At 37.1% G+C, this 15516-nt stretch overlaps 1 protein-coding gene across 1 annotated transcript in view; it reads right to left on the bottom strand.

The window, feature by feature from the left end:
- Positions 1-9353, bottom strand: part of dyrk2 (dual-specificity tyrosine-(Y)-phosphorylation regulated kinase 2) — a 32841-nt gene extending 23488 nt beyond the window's left edge. The window contains exon 1 of the mRNA XM_022671229.2: positions 9079-9353. The gene's annotated coding sequence lies outside the window, so the exon portion shown is untranslated. The remainder of the gene's footprint in view (positions 1-9078) is intronic.
- Positions 9354-15516: the final 6163 nt, after the last annotated feature.

Genomic DNA, 15516 nt, shown 5'->3' with positions numbered 1-15516 from the left:
ATAAATAAACAAACAGAGTAACTAGAAGAAACACTGAATTCACAAAGACTGGAAACCAAGAAAAAAGTCACAGCCTAACCGACGTGACAACGTTCAAGAACCAACAAAGGAAACAGGAAAACAGAGCTATAAATACAAACACATGGCGGGAAAGAAAACAGGGAACACCCGGGGTAAGGTAATGAGGGGGCGGAGCTACCGATGAAGCACAGGTAAAGGCACAGGGCAGAGAACCGGAAGAACACACAGCAGAGCACATAGAGGAGATAAACAAACAGAAGGACAGTAAAACACGGAGACAGAACGGGACAGACACGGAACAGGGCCAGGGCATGACAGTAAAATTAAAAATTATTATCCGGGAGAAATATTTCATTTCCTGGAAAAATTGAGAGTGCCAACACTTTCAGCCACGACTGTATATAAGCCTGGAATACACTGCATTCTGTTAATGTAGTGGCTGTCAATGAACTGGTAAGTGATCATATTTGACACTTTGTACTTTCACAAAGTTTCACTCTGCAGGCAATATGTTAAACAGCATGTGAATGTTTTATCATTAGTAATGTCTTGATGTGTTTTTTTTTAATGTTATACTTTTTGCAACAACAAAAAAAAACAGCAAACCTAGTAGTTTGCTAGTAAAGGTCAGGTTTTCCTACAAACATTTCCCATCTGTTTCATTAACAAAAACAATGATATCAACTTTCTATACTTTTAAATTAATTTAAAGAATGCTTATTTCACATGTGCAGTGCCATCGCCAGTAATATCACGTAGTCGCTCGGTTCAAATGGACTGACTTTAACATGCCGAGAAAAAAAATGAATGGTTTTCTCTGTGCCGCACTCATCACAGGGCCCTTTTTGTCCCATAGCACCTTGCCTGGGGCTGGCAGGCATATTTATATCAGCTCCACCAGCATCCGTTCTCCCACACACTACATATTTAGCAGGGGTTATTTTTGTAGCCATCTGGTGGGAGCTGGTGGTAATGCTTAGAAACTCCGCTGGAATAATACCGTTGACTATTTATGGCTACAGCAGTGGTGACTCAAGCATGCCACATGTGTGTATGTGAGAGTCAGTGGTGCACCAGCATCACATCACCTGTGCCGTTAGAGCTGCAGCCATGCTTGACAGAGTGCGCTTGTTCTGGCTGTGCTCACATGAGCATGCATGTTGGCCTTTTACATGTTTTATGGCTGGAGACGGCATCTGCTGTGATCTTTCCCCTGCTAAAACATCATTATCTTGTGATAATAGGTCATTTCGGAAGTGCGCCGTGCCTTTATTGGATTTTGCATGGCGGCTTGGGGCCTGGCGGGGTTGATGTGTCTTCATTTGAAGAGAGTACCCAGAGCTCACGGACAGCAGCATTAGTTACACTCGAGTGGCCCAGAGCCTGAGGCTGGGGGCGGAGGAGGAGGAGAGGCTGTTCTCTCTCTCTCTCTGTCTCTCTCTCACTCTCTCGATCTCTCTCTCTTTTTCTTTCATATCTTCTAACATCTTACACAGCCACATACATCTCTAACCACAAGCATCTCCAGTCAAGTGACCAGCAGTTCTTGGCAGCTTTTCTTGCAGGGACACCCTCAAGCCCACAGGCATGAGGCTGAGTACACACTACAGGGTAATCACAGCTAAAGGACAGACGTGTGTGGATACATTTACTTCTCAACTGGAAACAAATTCTCTGTTCTCTTGGCTGATTTTTCCTTCCGCTTCTTAGACACTGTATTACAGTAGACATAGTGTCCAGAACAGCTTCCTTTACTCTGTTTATACTGTCTAAACAGACTGAAATTGAACTGAAACTTAGTTTCAAAGAAAACACACTGTGTAAACACATAGCTTGTCTCAGAAGAAACAAAAGTGTAAAAATAAAAAATATAAAAATATTTTACATTTCTACATAAAACTCTTGCAATTGAAAAAAAACAGGAGAAGCAGTGAGTTTTTAGGCTTTCTCAGTCACGTGACATCACGTTCAGTAGCTCCTCCTTTTCCACTCGCTGGTGTGTTTATGTGGATCTCCGTGGAAACACGGAAAGCTATTTTATTAAACGCGAGGAGACGAAACTCAGAGATGTAAGTCAGGACTGGACTAAAATTACCGCAGGACCACGGAGTTCAGCGAAAAACAGTAGATAATTCAGCCTGTACTTTTCTCAGAGGACGTCTGTGAAAACATCCACATGGTCGTTCCGGACGGGAATAAAATCGCAGAGGACCCCCCATAAAAGAGAAAATTACCCCAGAACACCCTGAGAAACTAATCCTGTCCAGATAGGGCTTAAGACTGGATTTTCAATTCCTTAAAACATGTCCATATAACGTTAAGTCCCCCTTAGTCCCATTTTTTAACCAGAGTACATAAACTAAGAACTTTAATTATAGACACCAAACACTAGAAGACCTCACACTTTTCCATTCTTTGTACACGATGCACTGGCATGCCAAAAATCATGGGACAGCATTATGCACATTGATCTTGAAGTGGGAACGTAGGAATGGTTTGGGTATGGGAATGCTCATGTGTATAAGCTGTGAGGTTTTATCTTGTAAGTGAGGCTGAGCACTGATTAGAATGTTCATGAAAAGATGGTGTGAATAACTCAGGAATGTGAGACTGGAGTGAGGTCCGATACTGGGAGCCAGATGGATGGGAAATTCCATTTCCGAAGTTGTGTGGGCATTAAACATTCCTAGAAACACAGTGTCATGTGTTTATCATAAATACATCACAGACAGCATAACCACCATCAGTGGGTAGCGCAGTGGGAGGTAATGATCATGACCATCTGTTTACCCTTTATGTTCTTCTCTGACATGCTTGTAACTAAAACGCAGTTAAATGTCGGAATTAAACAGACATTTATAAAGGCTTCTTTCAACTAGGATCAGTTTTTTCACAACACTCACTTTCTCACAGCTGTAGCAGTTTAACAATCTGAAGTCTTAAGACTAAAAGCTAGAGCTAGATAATACATACAGAGTTTAAAGGATTATCCATTACCCTAATACCTATTACCGTACCGCAGTGGTGCTGCTTTGCATACACAGTCTAAACAGATTATTATCAACTTTATTTCCAGGAAAAACACACTGTGTGCCACTGCCTGTGCTTTATTCCAGGAATAAAGTAAAAGGCAGCCACCGTTTACACATTTCAATAATCTCTCTATAACTATAAGCTCTCTCCAAGGAACCAATAGAACTGTTATCAACACTAAAAAGCCTTTCCACAGAAGTGAGACAAGTGGCCAGGCCCGAGACCAGCCCAAGACTGTGTTGCACAAATAATCCGTTGCCTGGCAACAGCGAATCTCCTTTATCAGCAGAGACGGACTCAGATGGAGAGTAGCTGTGGGATTGTTTGGACGCAACTGCAGTGTTAATTTACAAAGTGCAGAGAGGTCATTCAAATGATCATTTGTTCTCTGAATTTAACTTCTTATTAGTGCATGACATCACTTACTATATATATATGAGTATCTTCCCACTGATTTAAAACACCGGAGGTTCTAATCCAAGAGGTTCACATACTTTGCATGTAACATTGCAAATTTTCCTAATAAATATATTACTAAATTAATATAATATGGTTTTACTTGTTTAACTTCTCTTTATCTACTTTTAGGGCTTGTTTCAAATGTATGCAGAAATATAAAACATTGTGTGTGTAGGGAGAAGGAGAGAGTCACTGGATGTATAGATTATATATACACTCTATCGTAAATATTTTTATAAGATAAAATCTTATATTCTCATTTTTGCTGTTTTCCATTTTCCATTCAACTACTGTGAATCTAACAGTGTGTTTTAAAATTTCACAATAAATAAATTAATATAACTGCTTTAAAATGCGTTAGAAGAAAATCTTTTTACATTGACTACCACTTAAAGTTCATCCTTGACTCTGCGTTCATCCTTGGAATATATGGCTCAGCCAGCGAACCAATCACAGCTGCTGAGGAGGTGCCCATTGGGCTAGAGTACGATCAGGCTACGGCGCAGGTATGATACAGACATATAAATCAGCCTAAACAGTTTAAATACTGTATGTTATATGTGTTACTGGAGGCAATTAGAATTAGCGGTTTATCTAAACTTTCTGTCACGTTGATGGTGCTGAATGCCTGCACTGCCCCCTAGCATCTTTGTGTGTACTGCACCTCAGTTATATGTCGCCATCATGTGTATGATATCACACAATCAACAGTAAATATCAGTAAATATAGCTCTACCCATACAGTGAGTACTATGAAATGAATAGGGGTTGAGCTTTCCTGAAAGTATCTTAGAGCTTAAAGATTCACAAACATTCTTAATCGCAACTCTCACGCTGAACTCTCTCTGGGGCGGGTATGTTCTGTAGTTCTGCAATCCCACATACAGGTAGGTTTAGTGAAATTGCCTCTCTGTCCGTTCTCGGCTCATCAGATGGCTGATAAAACCCAACACTCAATCACCCAAAGAGGTTTACACTAAACAAGTGTAACTATGGAGCCATCAACCAATTAACTCATTGGTAGAATAACAGAAAGAGTGTGTCATCCAATCAGGTGATGTGGGAGAAGGCTTTGACAGCAGGAGAGCTTCCCTTGCATTTATGAAAAAGATCCAGGACCCCTAGAGGTGGATCCTGTATCACTTCTGAACATTCTCCAGCACTGACCACCTGTCACTCTTCAGTTACAAGTACCGTACCCTCGAGTCCGGGTGCATTTCAGAAGCAGACGCTCACGGTCCAGCAGCATGCTGAAATATCTGTCTGATCTCATGTGCTGTCATTCCTTGAGTCTTGGGACAAGTATGTCCAGTCAGCAATATTCAGACTGTTCAGTACTGTTTTAACTGTAGAATGAAGGAATAAATACTAAAATAAACAAATTAATAACTTAGCTAATTACACAAAATATATTTTACATAGATACATAAACTGACTTTAGGTTCCAAAAATGAATTAACATGATAATTATTCTATAAAAAGTTTATTACCAGCATCCCTGTAACAGTTCCACTATTTTAAGAAACAACATGCATTGCTTGGCATGTAGATACTTAATAGTAATCTGTAATCAGATGTTCTATCAGACTGTAGTGTCCAGCTGTCTTTTCTATGCTGTGGTGTGCTGGGGAGGAGGCATGAAAAACAGAGACAAGATGCACCTGGACAAGCTCTGTTGTTACAGTGGCAGAGAGGAAGATACTGCACAAACGGCTCTTCATTATGGATGATGATGGTTACCCACTGCACACCATCTTAATGGACCATAGAAGCAGTTTCAGTGGCAGGTTCCTGTCAAAGAGCTGCTTTACAGACAGACTCAGGAGATCCTTTGTCCCGAGAGTCACCAGACTTCAACTCATCACTGTAGAGTCGGAAGAAAGAGGAGGACAGATATAGAAAAGGTCTCATATGTTTTTTTTTTAAATCACAGCCTATTTTTTTTTGTACAATAATCACTCGCACTCTAATCTGCACTCCGGGACTCTATTGACACTTTATTATACATCCTGTACATTTCCACTCCTGGACACAATATTCACTTAACTTAATAAAATGCTTGCACAAGTTTACATATGTATCCGCTGATACCGGCTTTCCCTTAAACCTTATTTATACTGTACTACTGCACAACCTCTCCCTATCTAGCAAGGCATAAAAATATACTGTTGGCGGGGTGTAATATAGCGCCTCGTAATTTTTTGTTTGTTTGTTTATAGGTACTAAATAAAATTACATACAAAAATGTATTCAGTGAAAAGATCAGACATTGTAAATGCAATTGCTATGAACTGGCTTGTTGTATATTTTGAGTTAGTATTATATGAATTGAATGGCTACACCTGAATATAATAAGGAACTACACTGTTAATCATTCCTGCTCTTTACTGCTGTCTGACTGTTCTTTAATGATTTACAGGACCATAGATTATGTCATTGAAAATGGAGTATTTTGCTAAAATAGAAACACTGATATTGTTATATTGGCCAATTAGAGGTCACTCTAATGTACCTAATGAGCTCAAAGGGCAGAAGCAGAATATGCAGTATATGGTTTTTGATAAACAGTGTATATGGAGATGACAGTAGGTCTTAAGATGACTTGACTTTGTTCATGTTTTTAATGTTGGTTCCCGGTTCACATAGCACAGTGAAAGTCTATGGAGGACCAACACTAAATAAATCAATCAATAAATCAATAAATAAAAACGTAAGTAAATCACGCAATAAAAGTAATATGGTGATTAAAATGGTTAATAATAATTATAATTAATACAAAAAGTAATACATATAAATAAAATAAATATCTTAATAATTTGTTATTTATAGGTATCTTTATTAATATTGTTTAAATTTTCTTTTGGTTCATTTGTTTATTTATTTACATAACTATTTATTTCTGCATTCGATTGATTTATTTCTGGTTTTCCTTGTCCTTATATGATAGTGAATAGATCTAAGTGATCTTTATTAAATAATCTTTTACATTACCAAAGTTACTGCCAAAGGAGCAAGACATGTACAGTCGATCTAGGATATCTGACAACGATCAACCAATCAGAATGCTAAGACAGCATGACATCATTGCTGGACAGCACCTTCATTTTCATATAAGGACAAGGAAAAACAGAAATAAATAAATAAATTGGGAAATAAATTAATACAGAAATAAATAAACTGGGAAATAAATGAATTCAGAAATAAATAGTTATGTAAATAAATAAACAATAATAATAAATAGGTCAAAAGAAAAGTTTTACAACGTTAATAAAAAAAAAACATAAATAACAATTTATTAAGATATTTATTTTGTATGTGTATGTATTTATTTTTATATTAATTATAATTATTCTTTACCGCTTTTATCACCATATTAATTTTATTGAGTGATTTACTTACGTTTTTATTTATTTATTTATTTTTATTTTTGGCCGTTTTGGTCCTCCATAAACCTCCAGTCACAGACTCGGGGGGCAAATGAAAGGTGATGACCAGCTAACCGACCAACACAAACAACAGCACAACAACCCACTCAGCCTTTAGTTCAGCCTGACAGACTCAGGTGGAAACGTCTCACTGAACTGAGTGGATGCACAGATAATAGAATATGGGGTGTCAAGATGAATCTTCTCTGTGTGAAAAATCTCACTTCCTCTGCAGCTGTGTTTACTTTTTCATCTCCTTCATCGCGGTCTGCATGAAGGCTCTGCGTAAGGTGTATTTTTGGTTACGGCGGAGAAATGATCACCATGAATCATGTAATCAGCTGAAGATAAAGAGGGGGTGTGGTGTCCCTTTGGCTGCCCGTGTGTTTACTCAGAGGGCGGTGTCTAACTCAGAGGATTAACATTTACATCAGCCACTGCTCTTCATATCACTTTTCTCTCCTGCGTTTCTCTTTTCTTTACAAACCAGGACACGATATTTTATTACAGCGACCCTGCGTACAGTACATATCATCTCCAACAGCTCTTGGCTCTTAATAGCAACTTAAGGAAACCTTTTATTGCTTAGATGTTCTTTCCAATTTAGATACTGAACTATTATATTTTATTGTTCTCATATATATATAACTTCCTTAATTAATAATGTTTTGTATGCATAACATTGATATTTGTTACACAAATTATAAAAAAATATATACAGTGCAAGCATTTTGGCATTCATGATCAAATTATCATAAATATTTTTGGAAGTATAAAAAAGCGTGGCACAGTTCTGTACATTTTTTACACAAATTCAAATTGCATGAAAAAAGGTAAAGTATAGGTTCTTGGGGAAATCATGCAAAAAATCAGATAATTTTTCGTAATATTTATAATGTGCTTGTTATCTGTACCCTTGTGGGTTTATATAATAAAATAAATAGGTAACAGGAAACTGTAAAAACAGAGCATAACATAATGACTTGTAATTAATAACCAAATAATCACCTCCCTTGTAAAAAAAAAAGTGTATTAAGTTTATTTTATAAATGTATACTTAACATGGAAAAGTGCAATATGTACTTAAATACATACTAAATGGTACAACTAAATGGTACAATTTTGGTACAACTTATGGCAACTTCAGTATATTTCAGTTGTAATTAAGCAACATTTTAATACAACATAAAAGCATTAAAAACTTCTGCCAATTAAATAGATTTAAGTATGTGTTTTTTAAACACTTTTTTAAATATACAAAGTGTATTGCATATGTACTACTTTGTAAATTGATGCACATATTGTGTACACTTTAATGCTACTTGGAAAAAATACACTTAAGAGCAGTATTTAATTCTACTATATATATTTTCATATCAGCATAACGTATATTTTAAAGCATATTTTGTAAAAATACATCTTATGGAAATACAAAGAAAGTATATTAAATATTTTTAATAAGGTATATTAAATTGAAAATGCACTTTTAGTATTCTTTACCTAATTTTAACATGCTTTTAATATACTTTAAAAGTATAATTCCTTTTTACAAGAGATGCCATAAATGAACAAAAAAGCCTCTGAAACAATGTAATAAATGAGAACAGTGCAAAATGAGTCCCTGAATATCTTTATTTTGAATACCTTAAACACTTAGAGAGCATTTTAAGTTAAATTGTTGTTACTAAATTTAAAATACCAAATGTCATAAATATAAAATGTGAATCAAATCACGTGTAAATGGTCGTCTAGTTATTTTATTTTTAAATAGCAGATTTATTTAATGGAGTGCAACCATGATTTTGAGATGACTCCTTTACTTACACCGTGCAGAACTGTTTTTTGTTAAAAAATGGATTAAAACTATTGCTGTTAATTAATTCAGCAGAAGTGACTGAGATGGAGGGTTACACCCAGAATTAATTATTCAGCCCACTGTAAGTCATTAAAGAACATTTTCTCATTCTCCCGTTGCTCCTTCCTTTCCCCAGGAGAGATGTATTGATTTTACTCTCCTTGTAATGTAATTTAGAAAACTGCGGCTGAAGTCTGGCCTGTAGAGTCGACTGATGTGTATTAATATGCTTTCTGTTTCTTTATAAATGCAACAAGGTGTAGAAAGTGTTCACTTTAGCCTTACCTCAGTGAGATCTGTGACCCCTGATGGCCTCTCCTGCAGATGAAGGATCTGAAGGCTGTTAATGAAGCGTTCTACCAATATCCATCCAGTGTTGAAGCACAACAACAATCCACTTGGTTTGGAGTTTTTCGTCCCGGATTCGCCTTTAAATATCTGGTCATGATAGATATGGATATTTTAGGACTATGTAGCCAGAACTTCCACACCCTTACTGTATCCAGTGTGCGAGTGGTCACTGGTCCTCAGGTCTGTCTTGTTGGCTGTAATTAGAAAGCTTCTACAAGCGTCTGCAAACCTTCTCCTTCTGTCAACTAAGCCTGCTGTTCAGTGCGTGCACAAGAGATGGCCTGAGGCATCAATACAGAGTAAATGTGTGACCAAGCAACACGTAATAATGCACCGTTTAATTATTGATGGAGTTGAATGAGTGTGTGTGTGTGTGTGTTTGTTTTCATGCACTCTCAGGAAGGATATGGCCTGGCTTGGTATTTTAGTATTTTATTGCATAAAAGCTCTATATTTTATTGTTCAAGTTGATAGAACTAAAAAGATTTTGTTGATTATTAAAATAAAGCTATAATTAGGTTACTGTCACACCTTACTTGTAGGTGAGGGTAGTTGTGCCAAAAAAGGTTGTGGGTTGTAGGAAAAAGAATTGAAAAGAATTTGTCAAGGTGCACAAAAATGAATCAACCTATTCCTTAAGTCGTACATTGGTTCATACAACAACCAACCGTACCAAAATCTCAACCTTAACCAACCTTTATCAAACATGAAATGAGGCCTTAAATAGGCCACCACTGGTCTACCCAACCCAGCCAAAACCAACATATTTTTCATTGCAGGGGGATACAATTATAAACAAAACAAACAACAAATCAAATAAACAGACAATGGAAAAAATAAATTCTTAAAATAATCAAAATGCAAAAATGGTGTGGCCCAAAATGGGCCCAGTGAGCATGCCCCAATTTTGCTCAGGCCCTATATAAGGACAGCTAAAACAATGATAGGGCCTTTTGCCAGACCAGGAAGAGAGTACAGGTGAGTGTGTGAATGCAAAAATTGTACTGGCAGCTATTAAAACAGAAATGTGTGTCCCAGTAGCATACATTTAAACTGTAATATATGTGAAATGTCCAAAGCTAGCAAAATGATAACGTTTAAAGGGGGAATTAGTATTAACTGGAAAAATAGCTGAATAATATGTATGCACTGAGTAGGGACAGAACAGGGCTGAAAACAAATTTTTGTTCTGTCACATACATTATTCATCCTCTAAGTGATTTTTTTTCCTGATCTATATCCAGATAGTGCCGCTGTTTTTTTTTTCAATTACCTTTTGAAAAGACGCGTGCACTCATGCCTGTTCACACTTCTCAACTTTTTGAGTTGTAAGTCATTGTGCTGTTCACACTACACAACTGGTTGTGCTGTAATCTATAGTGCTTCAGTTGTTGAGACTTTCACACTACATATCTGATCAGCGACACAGCGTCACAAATTACACAATTTATTGGTGTGGGAAATCACCAACTCACCTGGCTGCCCTCCAGAAACACGTTTATCACAAAAATAAACCAGAACTAAACACACATGCCAGAGAATCTCTGTAGAGGAGAATACACACGTAAAGTGAGTCCAACATGAACGGGTTCATATGAAACAACTGAGCAAAATCAGTTTTATATTGAAATACGAACTTATGTCCTCAACACAGAACTATATCAAATGTTTCAGTACCGCATACATCATATATTAAGGTTTTAAACATGCTCTACCTGTATCTCCAGGATCAGCTCACCAACCAATCAGCTCACAGTAGCAGTAATGCTAACGCTTTACAGTGTAAAACCTATTTTCTGTAGATAAACTGAAATACAGACTTTTTTTGCTTTTTTAGTAAAATACATTATTCTACTTTCTAAAATTAAAAAAATACTCAGAATAAGTAGTCAATTATTATTTTAAATTTAAAGTTTTTGCTTTTAGCTCCATTCACCCCCATTCATATAGCACTCACTTGCTAGCTCACTCTAGAGTTTAACAGTCATTTCCTGATCAGGGGGAACAGAAAGTGGTCAGAATCTCCATAAATGGCTCTGATGTGGTTTGGACCATATTGGTTGGGTCTCCTCATTCTAGGCGAGCAACAGAACTTTTTTTTAATGTTTTAGCTCCCCAGCCCTACATATGTGTATACATAAATGTGTGTTTTTAATAGGCGGCGTCAGCCTATGAGGCATCTACCTATATAATGTCTGTTTTAATCCCAGTGTCTTCATGAGGAAGAGTTACCTGAAATAGTTTTCTCAGCATCTTAAAGGAGATCCTGGAGGTGCTGAACAATAGTTGCAGCTCATCCCAAATCACACCATCTCAGTTTAGTTTAGAGGAGGAGATTGTGGAGGCCATTAACCTGATAACTTTCATCCACCTGGCGATGGTAGAATTGTGTAATAAGCTTCTGAACTAGTCCAAATAAACCTGATAATGCTAAATTGAGGAGAAATGGTTAAGGGTTAAGTATGGTTTAAAAAAAAAAAACTGTTATGATCACAATGTCCTATCACTAAAAAAAATTGCAAGCCTGTGTGTTTGTGTATATGTGAGTCACTGTAGTACCACAACGATGGAGTAATTTACTCTGTAATGGATTTGCTTAGTGGATTCCCCGCTCCAGACACCCACTCCTCAGTGTTAGATTCTCCTCTGCTATTTGGCTAAGAGACAGTGTCAGTTTGCAGTTAAAGTTAAACAGCAGCATTACCTGAGCTGGTATTGCTCTGGCAGTCTGACCAAACAACAAAACATGTCATCCTGGGTAGCTAATGGGCTCTTGGTTTTGGATATGTACAGCTCTGAAAAAAAATAAGAGACCACTTGAAAATGATGAGTTTCTTTGATTTTTCCAAATTGAAAACCTCTGGAATATAATCAAGAGGAAGATTGATGATCACAAACCATCAAACCAAGCTGAACTGCTTGAATTTTTACACCAGGAGTGGCATAAAGTTATCGAAAAGCAGTGTGAAAGACTGGTGGAGGAGAAAATGCCAAGATGTTTTTAAACCGTGATTAAAAACCAGGGTTATTTCAACAAATATTGATTTCTGAACTTTTAAAACTTTATGAATATATGGGTGACAAGTATAATAACAAATAAGATGCAGAGCTTTCAGACCTTAAATAATGCAAAGATGTTCTCCTCCACCAGTCTTACACACTGCTTTTGGATAACTTTATGCCACACCTAGTGAAAAAAATATTTTGATGTCTTAATAAAAAAAAAAGTAAATACTCTTATGTTTAATTAAAATCTAGTATAGTGAACAGGCTTATGACCATGGAAGCTGGTGTTAGTGTTACCACTGACAACCACCACTGGCTGCTGTTGGTCACTGCTTATCACTGATGTTCACAATGAGCAACACTCAATACACATCTCACAATGCCGTTCAGCGTCCAGCAAGCTGTCACCTCCTACCTTATCTCTCACACAGAGAAGAGGACCTTTAATCAGTCATCCTGTGAACAATGGACTCTGATTGCTGAGAGAGATGAAAACTTGTATTTCCAATCCAATTATAAAAAAGAATGCACTTGTGCTGTTTTTGTAGTTTAATAATTAAAAAAAAAACAATTTTCATTGGGAGCTTGCTACATTAATCACTGCATTATTGTCATTTCATAGATCAATAAAAAATAGCTATTTGAGATGTTTTACAAAAGCTCAATATGACCAATTCTTGTGACATCAAATGAATTGGCCACAGGCTTTATTTACAAGCATCTTATGATGTTGCATCAGTGCACACAGAAATAATTTTTGAGATTTTTAGCCAAGTAGACGGTAACAAACATGCCCAAGCTTGGACTATGAAGCTTTTTGAAAATCAACCTCTTTTTTTATGTTTTTAAATCCATATAAATGTAAATTAAGCCTTATGACCTATTAAAGTTGCAACCTTTTTTAATAGGCCTCAAAATTAAGGCAACAACCATTTTTTACAGTAGCCATAAAAGACAATTCCCACGTGCTTTGGAGGTCCCATGTTCCATTTCTTCATTTATTAATGTAAATGCATCACAGCAGAGGGTTCGTACCGTTCCTATTTCATCCACATTGCTCTTTAGCAGCTCAACATACAGCTCTGAAAAAAATTAGACCACTTAAAAATTATGAGTTTCTTTGATTTTACCAAATTAAAACCCTCTGGAATATAATCAAGAGGAGGATGGATGATCACAAGCCATCAAACCAAACTGAACTGCTTGAATATTTGCCCCAGGAGTAAAGGCATACAGTTATCCAAAAGCAGTGTGTAAGACTGGTGGAGGAGAACATGCCAAGATGCATGAAAACTGTGATTAAAAATCAGGGTTATTCCACTAAATATTGATTTTTTAACTCTTAAAACCTTATGAATATGACATTTTTTTTTTGCATTATTTGAGGTCTGAAAATTCTGCATCTTTTTTGTTATTTCAGCCAATTCCCATTTTTTGCAAATAAATGCTCTAAATGACAATATTTTTATTTGGAAACTGATTCAGTAACTAAAGTGGTCTCTTATTTTTTTTTACCAGAGCTGTAGAATCACAGCATTTCACAGATCACGCACCAGTAGTTAATCTAAAAAGCTTGAATGCGTTTTAGAAATAGGGTGGTAGGCAGTGTGTATGTCTAACAGTTTGACTAACTGGATTGTGGTTTCAATCCTTACTCTGGTCTCTGTCTGTGAGAAGTTTGGTGTGTTCTCCCCAGGATGCTCTGTTTTTCTTTCCACCTTCCAAAATTCACATAGTTGCTGCATGTTGGTGTATAATAAGTGGATAATTGCGTGTGTGGTATGCTGTGATAGACTGGTGCCATGATCAGGGGCTACTGCTGCTTGTGCCCAGTCATTCCAGGGAGGCTGAACACGACATAGCAACATTGACCAGGAAGAAGGGGTTAATTTTTTTTTTTTTAATTATTATTCTGCCTGTGGAATAACAGCCTGCTACATAGCGATTAGCATTTTAGCCCAAGAAAATAGAAGGCTTGATTACTAAACTCCGCTGCAAACATGACAGCATTTCTTACGCTTCAGACACAGCCATTATTAGTATTCAGACAGTACTAAAAACACTAAAAACTGGTGAACAGAGAAAATTTTACCCAACTTGTTCAACAGATTCAGTAGCACATCTGGTCCTCCAGTGGCTGGTCTGTGAGAGGAAGAAAAATAAGCTTAGCTTCACAGCTCTCATTTGTTTGTATGACACTTTGCCTGACATAAAGTCCAAGACAAACAGTAAAAGCCTAGAAAAGGGTGATTGGCAAATGTCAGGTTGTCTGTAGGACATATTTAAGAAGCAGAGAAGTTCAAAGGAGAGCAGTAATAACACTCGCAAATGGGTCATAAATCTACAGGCAGGTGGCCTGTGTATGCCAGGCACTCATTTTGTGGCTGGCCGTTTCCACACCGTAGACACTTTGTTAACCAAAGCAAATGCAACGGCCACAGAAATCCGGTTCCACCTCACAGGAGCAACACTTTCCATTTTCTCTCTCTCTCTCTCTCTCTCTCTCTCTCTCTCTCTCTCTCTCTCTCTCTCTCTCTCTCTCTCTCTCTCTCTCACACACACACACACACACACACACACACACACACACACACACACACACACACACACACACACACACACACACACACACAACTATTTCTCACTATACTACCCAACTTAAAACTTCTATCCATCTATGTATTTTTTTAATGTGAAAAGTCATGTGGGGTTTTTCTTTGAAATGTTAAAATAAACTAAAGTCTAAAGATAAGCTGGGACATACACTGTGTATAGCTGGACAGAGCATCGTCTCTCAAAAGTGAAGCCACTACAGGTCAGGCGCCCCCTGCTGTTCGGTTGCAGAAAGCTGCGTGACCCCACCCATTCCCATAGGTTTCAATGGCAAAACAGACAAATTTCAATCACATTTTTTCCCAATATACTGTAATTCTACCTCCATTATTTAAATGCAGCAGCTAGTGTAACCTCTGCTTATATTGTCAATTTTATATCCCCACAGAATTTTCAAATGTTATTCAGCTCTATTCAAAAAGTTGTGGTTATTGTAAAAGGCTGGGCTGTTATATGGAATTTATATAGGATTAACTTGATTTACTACATGAACTCGTACAGATTGGTACATTTTAGTAAGATCCCACACAGGACTACATTGTCCAAAAGTTGTTAAACACATCAGTACTGATGTTGAAACAAGGGTTCAGGAAAAGTTAAAACGTTTTTTTAAAGAGATTGAAAATACATTTATGAAGGTTTATTTCCTATGCATAAGACATCCAGTTGCCCGGGGTTTGGCTCCGCCCCTACCTTTTTTCACATCTGGGTCTGCAAGAGTCCAGATGTGACGAGACCTGGGCCGATGATAGA

Source organism: Astyanax mexicanus, chromosome 2 (genome assembly GCF_023375975.1).
Source record: "Astyanax mexicanus isolate ESR-SI-001 chromosome 2, AstMex3_surface, whole genome shotgun sequence".
Classification (NCBI taxonomy): Eukaryota; Metazoa; Chordata; class Actinopteri; order Characiformes; family Acestrorhamphidae; genus Astyanax; species Astyanax mexicanus.
This window is presented reverse-complemented; position numbering and strand designations above follow the sequence as displayed.